Source organism: Sinohyriopsis cumingii, chromosome 19 (assembly GCF_028554795.1).
Source record: "Sinohyriopsis cumingii isolate HCF-2022 chromosome 19, ASM2855479v2, whole genome shotgun sequence".
Taxonomy (NCBI): domain Eukaryota; kingdom Metazoa; phylum Mollusca; class Bivalvia; order Unionida; family Unionidae; genus Sinohyriopsis; species Sinohyriopsis cumingii.
In genome coordinates, this window is record NC_142979.1 from 9056790 (window position 1) to 9066426 (window position 9637).

Sequence of the window (9637 nt, forward strand, 5' to 3'; positions counted from 1 at the left end):
TGAGCCAAAATCTGTGATATGATTTTTAGGGGTCTTTCTCTACACACAGGTATATTCATTAAATCACAACTTGGATCTTTTGACTGATCTATTAATAGCTTGTGCTGCAGGTAGGGTAGGTGGCCATGTGGGGTTATCTGAACAGTTATTCATGCATCATACATTTATCAGAACTACTACATGACTTTAAAAAAGACAGACTGTTTTTTTTAAAAACCAGATTTGATGTGATGAAGAAAAATAATATTTCTTGTGCAAAATTATGTGTATCATGTGATCAGAATGGTTGCTACTTCTAGAATAACATTTATGACATTATTTCCTCATTAAAACCACACTGGCTTTTAAAATCAAATGTATCAAAGAACTGTCATGTCAAAAACTTGTGAACATTAGAAACTAAAAGTGACGAAATTGGAACTAACTCATCAAAAGACTTGTAATGCATAAGTACTTTAAATGTACAAGAAGTTACTTTTAACATGTTCAATTTTAAAGTATTAATTTTCATTTTGTAACTTATTAATTTAGATCAAAGACTAATGAGGTTTTTTTAAAGTTAGAATTGATGTTAGTGGTCAGCACAGATAGAAGCATATACATACAGGGCTGACAAGGGGGGGCCAACAAGGTTATATCCCCGGGGCTTGGGCCAAACAACACTTTTTAATTTTATAAAAGATTCTTTTTTCTAACAAGAACTAGAAGAGGCTTGGGTGTTTCTTACCCCAAGACCCGAGATGACTCTCTATGGCCCTGTATACATGTACCCCTCCACATTCCAACCATTCCTTTTAACAAGCAACAGTCTGAAGTGTGTTCTATATCACCTAACCCATGGGGAAGGACTTAGTTAGGGCATATGTACATGTACATTAGCAGCACATTTTTGGGTAAGTTTGTACATCTGGGCATTTTTTGGCACTGTATATATGCTGTTAAACATGAACTAATATTTGTTCAATTGATGCATCTTAAGAACTAAACCCACAGCAAAAAGTAGGTCACTGATCCACATTTTATGCTTTACTAACTTGCGTTCAGTCCAACTGCTCATGCCAGAATCCTCATAATGGGTACAACACCATTACAAAAGTATGTCACTGTGACCTATATTTCACACTTAATTAAGTAAAATTTATTTCAAGCTATTTTCATGCTAGAATTATTACTCTTGCAACCAAAGAAAGTCACTGTGACCAAAATTTCCCTGGCTTCAGTATTTGTAATTCATGACCAAATAGTTTTAGTAAATCTTGTCGTTGTGGGGTTTAATGCCATTTTTCAGCACACGATAGGCTATACATGGCAGCCAGTATTATAGTAGAGGAAGAACCCGGGAAAACCCCAGAAAGAACCACTGACCCTCGAGAAGCTACTAGCAAGCTTTCTCACATAGCAGCAGGGAAGTTGTACAGACCAGATCCCCAGACCAAAATAAACCTTCCTGCGAGAACTTTCTCCGTAGAAGCCTCAGATTTAAAAAATAAGCCTTCCTGCGAGAATTAATTTGCGTAAATTCGTCACCGATTGCAATTTTTGTGTGCAAAAATCATTGATTTTGGACAACGATTTTAGGGGGGGGGAGAAATTTGAAGTTTGCGAAGATTTGGCTGCCTTTTCATGAATAAATTTGATCAAGACCGATTCGATATCTACTACGCGGATCATGAAGATTAATCGTGATGAAACCGTGCGGTGTTGCCTGGGCGCGGCTGAAGAAAATTTTGAATTTGTTTATGTCCATATCGCCGTTGCACCAAGTCTGATGAATATTTCTCAGCGTGTGAGTATCGACGCCATTGAACACCGATAAGATATTACAATTGTCCCTAATTACCTTTGGAATTTGCGTATATCGCTGCGTCACGTAAATAACATCGGTGTTCTTGTGTCGGCCACGCGAGAATATCCTAGCCGGATTAGTTTGCTTATCCAGCATAACATCATCAAAAACAACAAGATTATTAACATCGCCATCTAAATTTTCCACTGATGGAGTTTCATTGATGTCTGTGATGAATTCTATCGTGCCTTCGTCGGTATTGTCGCTAAATTCCTTTAGTACTTGATAGCAACGCTGATCATCAACGGATGGCGCAACCAAATACAATTTATCCCATTTTAGCCATCGCATTATCAAATTTAGCAACAATTGCGTCTTTCCAGAACCAGACGGGCCAATAATTATCATCCTTATCGAATTTGGTAACACCGCGTTGTGTTTCGCTTGCTCGCGTTTCTTCGTGGCGGAAAAATCAATTACATTCATGTTACTAGAATACATGGATCTATATTGTGTTAAGTGTCGCACGCGCACAGCTACGATAAATCCAACCGAAATCGTCACACGCAATAACAGGAACGCAATTGCAGGAGAATGCGAAGTTTGCAAGACGCGCAAATTCAGATTTGTAAAAAAAAAAATAGAAGAACCGGAGGAGACATTACCGCCTCCATGAAAAATCTACCCGGGTTGCCCTGGGCGAAATATCCCGGAGAAAAGCATCTGCCAGGATACAATTACTGCGGACCCGGAACAAGGCTCGATATAAGACTCAACGATAAAAATCAACCAAATCCCGGCGAGGATCCAGTAAACGCCATCGATAACGCGTGTTACTATCATGATCTTGCGTATCGCAGCGGAGATTTACAACAAAGACATCTCGCTGATATTAGGCTAATTCACGCACTAAACGCGATTCCTGACAAAAGTTTCAAAGAAAAATTGGCAACTTGGTTGATAAAAGGCGCGATGAAAGGTAAATTAGTACTCGGCGCTGGTAAATAATAATGGAGCAAATATATTATTCTCCGCGAGGATTCTGGCGAGGAAAATCAGCAATAGCCAAACTCGCTAAAGCCGCCAAAGTAAAACAATCCACCGCTGAATCGTGGTTATCGAAACAGGCAGTCTGGCAAATATATCTTCCTCCGCCTAAGAAAATACCATATGCAAGTTTCACCGTCAGTGTCCCTAATGAAGTCCATCAGGCTGATTTAATGTTTCTTCCTTACGATACCGTCGACGGAGTCACATATAAATATGTCTTGACGGTTGTTGATATCGCCAGCAGGTATAAAGAAGCGGAACCGTTATCGAATAAAACAGCAACGGAGATCGCTAAGGCGTTTAGCGAAATTTATTCACGATCTCCATTAATATGGCCGAAGCTTCTCCAGGTTGATCCAGGTCGAGAATTTCTTGGCGCGGTTACTTCATTGATGAAAAAGAACAATGTTAAAATCCGTCGCGGTATTGTAGGTGTTCATCACAATCAGGCTATCGTTGAAAGATTCAATAAAACACTAGCGGAAAGATTATTCGGGTATCAGTACGCGCGTGAATTTATTCAAGATAATCGATCTCATGATTGGGTAACAAGATTGCCTCACGTGATTAACGCGTTAAATAACGAGACAACACGAATAATATCAATGAAACCCGCAATTGCGATTACAAAATCGAATATACCACTAAAGCGAGATTCCGCAATTCCACCTGTGCTAGGTAGCGTCACGGTCAGGTATTTATATAAAGAAGGCGAGGCCGAAGGAGGAAGAAAAAGAGCAACCGATCCAAATTGGAGCGTTACAACACACAAAATATCAGCCGTAACAAGATCATCGGGAAGACCAGCAATTTATTTTCTAGATTCGCTAGCGCCACAGCGCGGATTTACCAAGGAAGAATTACAAATAATACCGAAAGATACTCAACTACCGCCAGCGTCATTAATGTGAAATCGAATTCTACCTAACTGAGATAATTTTCTTACTCGAGACACGGCTAAATAAACTAAATTTGACCAGGAAATTCTATCATCGACGATCCAAACTTGGCCATCCACGGTTAATCCCTGCGACGAGTGTATCGTTGTTGCATATCCAAGTTTCCATGGCGATCTTTCTTCGTTTATCGCATCATTAACAAGATTAATATCAACAAGAATAATATCGTTCAAGACCAAGATCTTTTCCTCTCCGCAGGGTAAAGTAACACTGATATTTTGTTTCCTGGTATCAGCGGGCCTGTAACATAATGGCACCTGTAATGTTGGAAATTTCTCGCAATGAAGTTTGAATAACATATCCTGAATAATATCACGAACAATTTTCCTACTAGCAACGATCAAATGATCGGGACGCCACAAATTAAGAAAAATATCCATCGGAGTCTCGTCGATTATTCTTCTCATCACGTCACATTGAATTTTATTCGGTTGTAATCGAATTATTTTCTTAAACTCAGTCAGTAAAATATCATCGGATCTATAATCGGCGTCGATTTCCTCGTAATAGTCAACGAAGTTTCTGAGCCATTCGTGAGGAGATTCACCATCAATCGGATCAGGCTGGCCATGATCTCCGCACATTATCACGGCTGTATTTTTCTCCTCCAGCCAGGTTAGGAACGATTTTAATACAACTAAATTTACTGTGCAAATTTCATCAAATATTATAATTCTGTTGATATATTTATTTCCCATGCGAGCCGAATCCCATAATCCACCGCTGTATTTGAAATAACTGTGATAAGTACCAGAATCAACGCCGCGTTGCCTTATTTCTCGCGCTAATCTGTGAGTTGGAGTCAACACTATCATATCAGATTTCGCAAATAAATTTATCGCTCGCGTTGTTTTACCGCTACCACCAGGACCATTCATGTAAACGAATTTGTTACGTGAAATCGGGTCAAATGCAGATGCAGCCGTCGATATTTCCTCGCATTTATCTCGATGAAATTTATCGCAATCTTCGACATCGGCGTCTTCACAGTAATCTAGGATATCCTCGTTTTTTATCCTCCAAGTTCCCCAAGAACCATCGGAGATTAAATTATCCAGCCTATACTGATATTTCTTATCGATATAAAACGAGTCCGTTGCGACCCTTACCGCGATATCAGAAAATTTATTTATCATCGACAGTAAATTTATACTCACATAAGCGAGCATCGACGATCTCAAATGCGTATACTGCGCTGATTCTCCATCGAGATAGCTAATTACGGTACCTAATTTTTCTCCATCAATGATAATATTCTCTCTGTTGCAAAATATCCCTCGCGACACTGTATCGGCAATAATAAAATCCATCTCGACATCATTGATAAACAATCTAGCGTGTCGGTGTTTATGATCAACGGATCCTCCTTGAGTAAATTTGCCAATTATTTTTCTTCCGATATCTTTCGCGTTTTCACAATCCGTCGGTAGCCACACCTTAGTTTGTTTCCTGTATGATATAATCGCCTCGCTCACCGTCAACGATATTAACATTGACGAATCCAGCATATACCTCAACAACACTATAGGGACCCATCTGCGTTGAGAGAAATGCCGACCGAACCAAATATAGCAAATTTTATGTAAATTTTCAGCAAACTCGAATGAAGTAACACAAGCGAATCCGGTCATGACAAAATCAGGTAATGGTCCGTTAATTGCCACTCTTGTCATCTCGCTGGTGGGATGACCAAATTTAGCAAAATAATCCGCACAATCGCCGTATCCGAGGAAACTTCCAGGATAACACGCGCTCATATCAACGGATATCATATCTTCGAAATAATACTTGGTATTCCACAATCCGCCATGGCCGTATTCGATACAGCTAAGTTGAATATCAGCGAGGTATTCATTTCTCGTAGGTTTCCACGAATTTCTCTCTCTGGCAGCGTGAGCAGCAACAGACGGAACAGTAAAACAATTTGTCAGTAACTGATCAGGATTTGACGAATATTTCACCGCGATATTTTTCATCGATTCATGCAATTTTTCATCACGGTAAATATCTCCTCGAGGCAAGATAAACTGATCATATTTTTCTTCGCTCGAGAATAACCAAACCGATATCGGATCAGATGCGGCTAATATTTTGATATATCGAAACATGGCATCGGAATTGTCTTTTGCGTCTTCCACGGGATAAAATTTAACAGCGCGATCTCGCGGGAATATCATTACCGACTGCGACCACGCATGTGAATTATGATCAATAATTTCGATTGGTACTCCTCGGGATCTATACGGCGACGAGTATAATATTTCTCCCGATAGCGTTTTCACCGTGATAGGAAATTTAAGTTTCTTGCTCAACACAGCAACATCGTCAATCGATGCGCCATCAACAACTGTCTTTGCCCATGAGTTAATTTTATTCAACCTCAACTGAGTCAGACCAGATCCACGACGAGCGTTTTTCATGTGCTCGATAACGCGCTCAGCCACGCAATTTATCATCGGCGATTCTTTCATCGCAGGTAGATTTTTCATGTCGGGATTATTATTTAGCCGATAAATTCCATAAACAACAGCGCTAGATGGGTACGCCCTAGCATAATAAGGACCATCGATTCCCAATAATAATCCTGGCTTCGAATTTTTATCAAGAACGACATTTTTCTTACCGCCACGCACGGGATCTCGTTTATCGCGAATAATCCAAGTGTCATCAGGCATTTGTGCGATGAATTTTATTCCGAAGATAAATCGCTCTTCCTTGTGTTCGAATTTTATATGCTCGATTATCTTCTTGGCCCGTTCCAGATTCATCGTAGCGTCAACAGCGTTAGTTTTCCATGTCGACCAAGTGTGAATTGCTCCATCATCAAGGAACTCTCTCTTGGCGCGATCGACCTCAGGTATGATATATTCTGCCTCATCAAGATCAAATATGTCCATTATTATATTTTAGACAAATGTTTAAATTATATAATGCAGTGCAAATGGATACCAATCGGATCAACAAAATCATGCGACAAATCCTGCAGAGGCGATTATTGTGGCGCTCATATATATGCAATTCGACGAGGCAGTAAAGGACCACAGCGATGTTTAGTTTGTCAAGTTGGCACTCGAGGAAAGACTCGATTGTGTTTGTCCTGTGGAGGGAAAAATTATCGGGAATTGCTCAGATATTACAAAAAGAAATCCTCGTCGGTGATAACATGCGAAGAAGATTATATTAATCGATTCAAGGCAAATTACGATTTAGACAAATGGAATATTGTATATGGAAATGAAATCAACGATTCCTGCAATGAAAATCACACACGAGTATAGATCGCATCCAACCATCGAGGGTTACGAGGCATCATCTGATGGCACCGTCAGAAATATCAAAACGAAAAATCGTGTTGGTCATATTTGTAATTCGGGTTATCTGTTATTTACTTTCGGTCCAGCAAAGAGAAAAATTGCGTATTCCAATCACAGATTTGTATTCGAGTGTTATCACGGACCTATCAAGATAGGCCTTGTTATCGATCACATCGACGGAAACAAACTCAATAATAAACTTTCCAATCTTCGCGCAGTAACACAGAGTGAAAATTGTAGATCCGGCAATACCGGTCGCGGACGGCGACTAGCTAAGGCGGTTAAATCGATAAATCAAGCAACAGGCGAGGAGATGATATTCACGTCGATGACCGCAGCCGCGAAATATTATGAAATTAACTCACAATCGGTGCAATTTGCAGCAGAAAAAAAATATAAAGCAACATTTTCATATAATCTTGGTACTTGGATCGAATTTTCCTATATCCCAATAATATTTGATTCGGAGAGCGACGAAGAATAATTGAATATTACAAAATTAATATAATATGGAAGAACAAAATATAAATAACATCATCGAAGCTATCGATGACTTGAGAAAAAAAAATATAAATCTTCCATCGGAGTTGGACGCGAATAAAATCCGATCCGAATTTGAGACGATTGTTCAAGGGAAACTTGAATACAAATACACGCTACCATCCGAATACAAATTAATAAAGAAAATCCAGATTGCGATGTATCAATCACTTGCGACAGTCAGCGATGATCGCGTCGAGGATTTTGTTAAATTATCGACGCTGGTAGAAAAAGCTAGGTTGATTTTATCAGAAGCATACGAGTCAAAAAAAATTACAAGTTCACGCATCAGACAGCTGAAAAAACTTGTCGATGAGAACAAGGCCAAGGAAATCGCAGACTCTTGAATCTTCCTGAATATTTTCCGCAAACAACAAAAAAAAACAAAAATTAAAAAAAATATATTAATTTTGAAAATTTCCCTGGATTTTATTTATTTTTTTGGCCTGTTTTTCTCCGTGGACAGAATCGAAGAATCTCACGATTTCACCAGCAGATTGATACTTATCGTTTCTCCGCGTATATCAAGCAAATTTCCTTTCTGATCCGTTAGTTTGAAATTTATCCTTGACAACAATCGATTATGACATCGCAGATAAAACGGATTCACCGGCTCTTTTATTATCAAATAACCAGGAGAGGCGCTAGGTGAAAATGAATACAATATAAATCCCTGCTGCGCCTGATTTGACTCTGACGAATCAACATTGTAGCTGCCTTCGACAACATCCGCGTGAAGATAAATCGCGATAACTTCCGTTATATTAACAATACCTGGCGAGATATGCCGACCTTGCCCGGCGGGATCGTTATTGTGTTTGAGAATCAATTCCAATTGTACTTTTTTAGTCCACGCGGCATGTAACTTCGGAAATAAATCATCGATGGTATCAGTGACGGATTTTCTCATTTTATCAACGTCATAATCAGGAAATTTGAAATTTGGTAGCGTTTCCTCGGTTAATCCAAATACTCTCATGATTTTTTGTTTTTCTCCTGAATTTTTGATCAACTCGAATTTGCTAATAGGAAGAACATAATCGGCAATTGATATATCGTCGATTATCGCCTGAATAAACATGTCGTGATAATATTCAACATCATTCGCGAGTTGATTTAAAATCTTCACGCGTTTGATAATTTCGCTACATGAGCCTGATTTATTTAAGATGCATTCATGAAAGGATTCCCGCAATAAATTTAATTGTATTGTATGTTCTTGAATAAATTCGTCGAGGGTTCTTCTTACCAAGATACCGTCTATGGGGGCTATTATCTTAATGTGGGTAGCGTCGAAGATTTTCACACCGGGGGGAATTTTAGGAAGAGGCAACCACGAGAGAATTCTTTCGTTAATAAAAGTAAAAGCGAATATTACCAGGTTAATTTTGTGGTTATTCATGAGGTTGATGGCGCTATCGATCAGAGGTTTGTGTTTGATATCTCCATACCATCCTTCGTCGGTGGTAAAATCTTCTTTTTTTGGTTCCGGTAGTTCTGGAGGAGCTTCCTCGTACCAACCTGGAATAATAAAATCTGATTTTTTTGGTTTTGCTAGAGGTGCGATTTCAGGCCAACCTAATACGGTCCTAATCGATGATTGGTAAATATCTACCATATACGGCGATTTCACTTCTATCATCGATGACAGTGTTGGTTCATGCGCAGATATCCTTATTCCCGGAGTAGCATCGCCGGTTATATTTGATATTCTGGTGGTAAATTCCTTATCCAGCTGATCAATTTCGTAACTGCCTGTTGGTATGCCAACGACGATCCAATCAGGCGTTCCATCGGGTTTGTTTTTGTTGGCAAAAACAAGTGAATTGTTTGATAATAATCTGCCAAATGATTTCGATCTAACATTAGGCCAGCTGTTGTAGACACGCAATTGTGTTAACGCAATTTCTTTGACGCTAATTGGTGTTGGAAAATTGATGCTAAATTCTGGCTTAGTTGAGCTTAACGATATTAACGTCGTTGTCGGC